The following is an 8,789-nucleotide window of genomic DNA, read 5'->3' on the forward strand; positions in this document are numbered from 1 at the left end:
GAGAAAAGATTGAAGTTGTCAAGGACTTCATTCTTCTTGGATCAACTATCAACACTCATGGAAGCAGCAGTCAAGAAATCAAACGCTGTATTGCATTAGGCAAATCTTCTGCACAAGACCTTTTTAAAGAGTTGAAGAGCAAAGATGTCAGCTTGAGGACTAAGGTATGCCTGACCCAAGCCATGGTATTTTCAGTAACCTCAGATGCATGTGAAAGCTGGACAGTGAGTAGGGATGACCATAGAAGAATTGATGCTTTTGAGTTATGGTGTTGAAGGAAAATATTGAAAGTACTGTAGGCTGCCAAAGTACCAACAGATCTGTGTTGGAAGAAGTGTAACCAGTGTGCTCCTTGGAGCCAGGGTGGCCAAATTTCGTCTCTCATACTTCAGATATATCATCAGGAGGGACCAGTCACTGGAGAAGGAGATCATGTTTTGGTAGGGTGGAGGATCAGAGAAAAAGAGGAATACCCCCAGCGAGATGAATTTGAAAATGGCAGCATCAATCGGCTCAAGCGTGGTATCAATTGTGAGTTTGGCCCAGGACTGGCCAGTGTTTCGTTCTGGTGTGCATAGGGTCACTATGAGTCAGTACTGACTCCATGACACCTAACAACAACAATAGTAAAGACAGCTCTGAGAAGGAAATTAGGAAAACAATAGCATTTACAATAACAACCCAAAAGATGAAAAATTTAGGAATAAATATAACTAGAGAAACAAAAGACCTACACCAAGAAAACTACAAAACACTATTACAAGAGGCCAAAAGAGATTTACAAATGGAAGAATATAAGATGTTCATGGATAGGAAGACTTAACCTTGTGAGATGAGAATATCAATACTATCCAAAGCAATCCATAGATATAACTCAATCCTAATCCAGATTCCAACATCATTCTTTAAAGAGATAGAAAAAAATTATCACTAAATTTATATGGAGAGTAAAGAGATCTTGGATAAGCAAAGCACTTCTTAAGAAGTTGGAGGCCTCTCACACCCTGATTTCAAAAATTACTCCATAGTCACAGTGGTCAAAATAACCTGGTACTGGCATACAAAAGACAGATAGATCAATGGGACAGAACTAAAACCCATACAGTCAACTGATCTTTGACAAAAGGCCAAAACACATTAAATGGGGAAAGAGATAGCCTCCTCAACAAATGGTGCTGGCAAAACTGGAAATCCATTTGAAGAAGAATGAAACAAGACCCGTATCTCACATCATACACAAAACCAAACTCAACATGAATTAAAGACCTAAATATAAAACCTAGAACTGTAAAGATCATCAATTAAAATCTAGGAACAAACCTAAGGGCTCTAATACATGACATATATATATATTGTCAAACATTACAAAAAACACACAAGCAGTAGAAGACAAAACAGATGACTGGGATCTAGTAAAAAATAGAAACTTATGTACCTCAAAAGATTTCTCCAGAAGAGCAAAAAGGGAGCCCACAGCTGGGGAAAAAATTTTTTGCAATGACATATATAAAGGACTAATATCTAAAATATATAGAAATTTACAATACTTACACAAGAAAAAAACCCAACAAATCAATTGAAAAACGGGCACAAGACATGAACATACACTTATCAAGGAAGACATCCAGGAAGCCAGCAAATATATGAAGAAATATTCACGATTATTAGCCTCTGTTGTTGTTGTTATGTGCCATGGAGTCGGTTCAGACTCATAGCGACCCTGTACAGGGTTTCCGAGGCTATAAATTTTTACAGGAGCAGAAAGCCTCATCTTTCTACTGTGGAAAAGCTGGTAGTTTCAAACTGCTGACCTTGAGGTTTGCAGCCTGATTCGTAACCACTATGCTACCAGAGCTCCTTATTAGCCATTAGAGAGATGCAAATCAAAACAACAATGAGATATTGTCTCACATCAACATTAACAATGAAGTTCAAAAAACAGAAAACTACAAATGCTAGAGAAAGTATGCAGAGTCTAAGACCCTCCTACATTGCTCATGTGACTGTAAGATGGTTCAACCACTCTAGAAAATGGTATGGCACTTCCTCAGAAAGTTGGAAATAGAAATACCTTATGATCCAGCAATCCCTCTACTTGGTATATATCCACAAGAAATATGAGCCAGGATACAAGTAGACATATGCACACAATTGTGCATTGCAGCACTACTCACAATAGCAAAAAGATGGAGACAGCCTAAGTGCCCATCAATGGGAGAATAGATAAACAACCTTTGGTACATACACACAATGGAAAGCTTTGGTACATACACACAATGGAATACTATGCAACCTTGAAGAATAATGATGAATTTACAAAACTCATAACATGGATGAACCTGAAGTATGTTTTGCTGAATGAAATTAGTCCATTACAAAAGGACAAATATTGTTATGAGACCATTATTGTAAAAACTTATGTAAAAGTCTCCATACTAAAAGAAATATTTTTTAATGATTACCAGGGGTGGAAGGAAGGGGAAAGTAATTTACTGGCTCAGGTGACAAGGAGGACAATATACAAGGAAGGGGAGAGACAAGAAGAAGGTTGGCAGATGAAGAATGAAGATAAGGGAAGTTTTGGGATAGAGGTAAATAGTGATTTATACACAATCTTGGAATAGATACATGGATCAAGACATAGTCTGAATGGGTAAACGAGGAGAAAATGTTTATGTGTGTGTCTGCCTTGTGGATATGGGTTTCCCCTGCCTACTGTTGTAAAATAGGCATTTATGTTTGATAGAAATGAATATTGGGAATTTTGACCACAGAAAGCTTGTAAACCCACCTTCTACCTATAACTGATTAGATTTGCTAAAAGGGGAAATAGAATTTATCCAGGGAAATAGGCTTCTTGTTAAGCCTTTGTAACGTATGGGGTCTTAGGTGGACTTCTGAGCCCCACCCAGAACCTTCTTATTGAAAGAAAGACCTGCAGAAAAACGTGGACCCTCTGGCTGTCTGAATATCAAGTTGTTTGCTTTGGAGGCATTAAGGGAAAACCCACTTCTAGGACTGAAACTCCATGAGCAGTATAGTATGCTGACTGGTGACCACCTGGTCTACTTGTGAGTGGAAGTGAGGGAAATACAGCAGTGAAGATGTGGGCTGAGATTAGGTATGTTCCATTGGCACCCATTGACTGTGAGATGAGAGAGAGAAGAGGAAGGGCTGGCTGCCTGGTCTGAAGTTTAGGAAGATGTGTGAACTCCTGGCCTTGCCCCTGGGGTCTACAGCTGAGAGTGAAGCAGCCAGCAGGTCTGAAGTGCATTGAGGTGTGTGTGAACTCCCAAATTTACACCTATTACCCATTTGTCCTAACTTGGATGGCTGATTGACCAGAACTTGAACTGAGAAAGATAAAGATGTCTGGTACTGTGAATAAGTGCAAATTGTTACAATATGATAAACTAGACTTTTGCCTAAGATTGCAGTGACTCACAATTCCAAGGATCTTCATATCAAGGAACAACCTTGTTTCCTGTGGGTACTGGGTTGATAGGGACGGAAAATTTAGTCATTGGCTATCAAAAAGCTATAAAGGCATTAAGTGACAGGTTTACAAGCTTTCATGAGCATGTATGGTTTCAGAATGAGAGCGGTAAAATCTAATACCCACTGAATAGTTACTGTTTTTTCCAGATGGATCTGGTGAAAGGGGATGGGGGGTGGCGGTGATTGGATTTTATGACTCAATTGTGAATAATTGTTAGGATTAATTGCAACGGTCACAACTGTAATTGTAGAAGATGTATAACTAAAAAGGGGGAGTAGTTAATCTTTTATTTCAGAAATAGATGATCCCAGAACCATCAATAAGGAAGAGCATGAGTGGAGCATGAGATCCTAAAGTGGGGACAGTGGCAGAGGTGATGGCATGGAGAGACAGGATCTAGGCCCATGGACTGAGAAAGGACATGTGCCTGCGGGCAGGAGGCTTACTGGCAGAATATGTTCTTTGGACATTTATATGAATATATATATATATTTGTTTTGTAATTGTGAAAAAAAATCCACTGGGAATATAATGTATAAAGTGTATAAATATAATGTGTAGCACAAAGGAATCGGGCGAGAACAGAGATGTACAGAAGCAAAGTTTTGTATATTATTGAAAAAAAAAAGTAGTAAAGTAATTTCTTCAAGAGCCCCCCAACCCCTCAAAAAGTATACAATCTTGGCATACAAGTTTTATTATTTTAAACTACTCAGTATGCTCTTGTTCCTTTCTAATGACTGCCTTTTGGTCTTTGCACAGGTTCAGCATGAGCATAATTAAGTGTTCTGGAATACCCATTGTTGTTCTAGAATGCAATGCTATTATAGCTAATAGCTATTAGGATAAATATGTATTGCAAAATTGACTTCTGGTTAATGTTGGAAAACATAAGCCATTCAAAGTAATTTAAAATGGTCTTAAAATATTTTTGATCCCCAGAATCCTGTTTTTTTGAAAAGTTTATATTAGACCTTATAATTGGTATCCTTGGTTTTACAGTCTTGTGAACAAAGTGAAGGAAAACATACATAAAACTTCTTTGCTAGGACTAAGGCTGTGCCCATGTACAAACAAATTTTAATTGTTTAACTGATTTATTATGTTCAATAAAATTGGGTAGTTGATTTCATCTTATTTTTTAAAAGAACGTTTAGTTAAGCAATCGTCAGTTATGGCAAAATGGGTGAATTGGATCAGTTTTCCAAAGAAAATGAAAACATAGCTACAAGGAGTCAACGTTAAGGCATTACAAAATAAAGCAGTTACGTAATTAGTTCCATGAGGCTTTTGCAAAACAGATCAGCTATATGATCTCAAAAAATGTTTAGATCTAGATCCTGTTTAGGGAAAACAATTTAAATTGTCAAAAACTTCCAAATGGTTCTTTACATTCCCATACGGTTCTTGATTGAAACTTGTAAATTCAAAAGCAATCACGTAGAATATGGTGGTGATGCTGGTTGTGTGCCGTGGAGTCAGTCGGTTCTTCCTCATACCAACCCTGCATAGGGTTTCCAAGACTAAATGTTTATGGGAGCAGAAAGCCTCATCTTTCTACCATGGAACAGCTGGTAGTTTTGAACTGCTGAACTTGGCAGTTAGCAGCCTGACTCATAATAATAAGAACAAGTTGACTTAAGTTATAAATGTTTTAAAGGGCCAGGAAAGTAATTCAGTGATTAAAAGCCCAAAGTAAAACAGACCAAACTCAATCACTAGAGCTTGTTTCATGGAGTCATGTCTTTGTGGAATGCCCTAGCAGGGTCCATCTTGCATTGTTGTGCTCCACCCTTCTTGGTGTACTGACTTGGCCTTCAGCTAGCTCCCACCCAGCTTCAGTCATAAGGTGAAGACATGAAAATGGAGAGTAAGAAAGATATCTTCCTTTGAAATTAAAAAAAAAATTTTTTTTTTTTAAATTGTGAACATAGAGCTCTTACAGAAGAGTCTATAAAATGGTGGTGGTGGTAGTTGTGAGTCACAGAATTCGTTCTGACTCAGAAACCCTATAAACCTTTACAGGACCAGAAAGCCTCATTTTTCTCCTGTGGAGTGGCTGGTGGGTTAAAATTGCTGGCCTTGTGGTTAGTGTCCCACTTGTAACCCACTACACTACCAGAGCTCCTTATCACATGAGTACAGCTTAATAATTATGTATGTTTATTGTTGTTGTTAACTGCTGTCCAGTTGGTTCCAATCTTAATGACCCTGTATAGGGTTTCCTAGGAGCAGTTGTTGGGTTTGGGAAGGCTTCAAAAAGTGCATGAAAAATTCCATTATCTTTTTTTTTTCCCCCCGTTATCTTTTAATTCCATTTTCCCATGAACATCTTGAAGCTCCCACATATAAAGTGAATACCTCTGTAGAAATAAATCTCTTCCAGTACGTTGCCAGCAGCCCCAGAACCCTCTACCCCAACACTGAGACGCTCTTCCTCGCTGCAACCTTACTCCACACCAAAGGTAACCATCTCCCTAGTAGTAAATATTTTCTTAAAGATTCCTTATATTTTTACCACCTAGGCATGCATTCTTAAACAACATGTTTTCTTTATGCTTGTTTGGAACTTTAGATGGAATCATATCTTTTGCATTTTGTGTACCTCAACAGATTTATGAGATTCATTCATGATATTGCATGCTGCTGTGGTCCATTCATTTTCATTGCTATATAATAGTCTATTATATGACTATGCTAAAATTCATTCATTTTAAAGACAAATCATTGGATTGTTTCTAGTTTGGGTTATTATAAATTACGTTTACTGCTATGTGATTCCCCGAACATACATTTGCAGACATTTCTTTTATGTATATTCCTAGAAGGGAATCTCTGTAACTTCATCTATACTAGATAATGCCAAGTACTTTTCAAAAATAGCTTTGCCATTTCTTTTTTTTTTTCACACCTATCAGCAATGTATGAGAGTTCTGTTACTACACATTCTCTTCGATACTCGATATTTTCAATCATTTTAACGTTTGCCAGACTAGTGAGAGTGTAGTGGAATCTCTTTGTGGCTTCATTTTCATTTCCCTAGTTACTAATGAGGGCTTCCTGGGTAACACAAATGATTAAGCGCTCAACTACAACCAAGAATTTTGGCAGTAGAAACCCACCCTGAAGTGTCTTGATACATAGGCTTGGGGTTGTTGTGAGTTGGAACGGACGTGTAGACATCTCAGTAACAACTGTTGAATACTTTTTCAAATATTTACTGAAGACTTAAAATTTTATGAAATGTCTGCTCAAAAATTTTTATTGATTTCTGCCTGGGCTTTCTGTAGTTTATTAGATTTATTTTTGGGTATTGAATGCTTATGCCTGTATTATTATTGAGTCCTAGTGTGGCACTGAAGGATAAGCATTACACTGCTAACCACAAGATCAGTGGTTCAAACTCAACAGCCCTTCCTCAGAAACCCTATACAGGGTCACTATAAATTGTAACATACTGATGTTACTTAACAACGACAACATAACAACGACAACATTGCTGAGTTTCTTTTTGCTTATTGACTTACTTTGTTGTTGCTGTCAACAGCCACTGAGTTAGTTCCAACTCATAGCAACCTTGTATAGGGTTTCCAAGAAGTGGGTGATGTGTTTAAATTGCCGACCTCATGGTTAGCGCTCCAGTACTTATCCTACAACACCACACCAGGACTCCGTAACTTACTGTTATTAGGTGCTGTTGAGTCAATTCTGACTCATAGTGACCCTGTGCACAACAGAACAAAACACTGCCCGATCCTTCCTCATTCTCACAATTGTTGTTACGGTTAAGTCCATTGCTGCTGCTACTGTGCCAATACATCTCCTTGGGGGTCTTCTTCTTTTTTGCTGACCCTTCACTCCAGCAAGCATAATGTCCTTCTCAGGGAACTGGTCCCTAATAGTATGTTGGAATTTTGAGAAACAAAGTCTCATTATCTTGGTTTCTAAAGAGCATTCTGACTATACTTCTTTCAGCACAAATTTGTTTGTTCTTCTGGCAGTCTGGTATTTTCAATACTCTTCTCCAACACCAGTAACTCAAATGCATCAATTCTTCCATCGTCTTTCTTATTCACCGACCAACTTTCACATGCATATGAGGCAATTGAAAATACCATGGCTTGGGTCAGGTGCACCTTAGTCTTTAAACTGATTGTCATTGCTCTTGAACACTTTAAACAGGTCTTGTGCAGCAGATTTGCCTAACACAATACGTTGTTTAATTTCTTGACTACTTGCTTCCATGAGTGTTGTTTGTAGATACAAGCAAAATGAAGTCTTTGACAACTTCTTTTTTTCCATGTATCATAATGTTACTTATTGGTCCAGCTGTAAGAATTTTCATGTTCTTTACATTGAGGTGCAAACCATACAAGGCTGTAGTCTTTCATCTTCATTAGTAAATATTTTAAGTCCTCTTCACTTTGAGTCCTCAAGCTTGTATCATTTGCATATCATGGGTTGTAATGAGTTTTCCTCTAATCTTGATGCCACGTTCTTCTTCATATAACCCAGCTTCTAATGATTATTTGTCTAGAATACAGATTGAGTAAGTATGGTCAAAGAATACAACCCTGGAACACACCTTACCTGACTTTAAACCATTAAGCATCCCCTTGTTTTAGTGACTGCCTCTTGGTCTATGTGCAGGTTACTCATGAGCAAGTGTTCTGAATTCTTCTCAATGCTATTCATATCTTGTCATGAGCCACTCAGTTGAAAATCTTTTCATAGTTAATAAGGCACAAGTAAATGTCTTTCTGGTATTCTCTGCTTTCAGCCAAGATCCATTTGACATCAGCAATGAAATCCCTAGTTCTACATCCTCTTCTGAATCAAACTTGAGTTTCTGGCAGTTCTCTGTTGATGTATTGTTGCAGCAGTTTATGATTTATCTTCAGAAGAATTTCACTATTAATGATATTGTTCACTGATTTGCACATTCTATTGAGTCACCACCTTTTGGAATGGGCACAAAAATCTTCCTATCGGTTGGCCAGATAACTGTCTTCCAAACTTTTGGGTGAGTGAGCACCTCCAGTGCTGCATCAGTTTGTTGAGTGATTTTAAGTTGTATTCCATCAATTCTTGGAGTTTTGTTTTTTCACAGTAGCTTGCACTTCTGCCTTACGTACCATCAGTTCTTGATCATATACTACCTCTTGAAATGGTTGAACTTTGACAATTTTTTTTTGGTACAGTGATTCTGTGTATGCCTTTCATCTTTTTTTTGATGCTTTCTGCGTCATTCAATATTTTGCCCATGGAGCCTTCAATATTGTAAGTTGAG

The sequence above is a fragment of the Chrysochloris asiatica genome, unplaced genomic scaffold (assembly GCF_000296735.1).
Source record: "Chrysochloris asiatica unplaced genomic scaffold, ChrAsi1.0 scaffold00035, whole genome shotgun sequence".
Classification (NCBI taxonomy): domain Eukaryota; kingdom Metazoa; phylum Chordata; class Mammalia; order Afrosoricida; family Chrysochloridae; genus Chrysochloris; species Chrysochloris asiatica.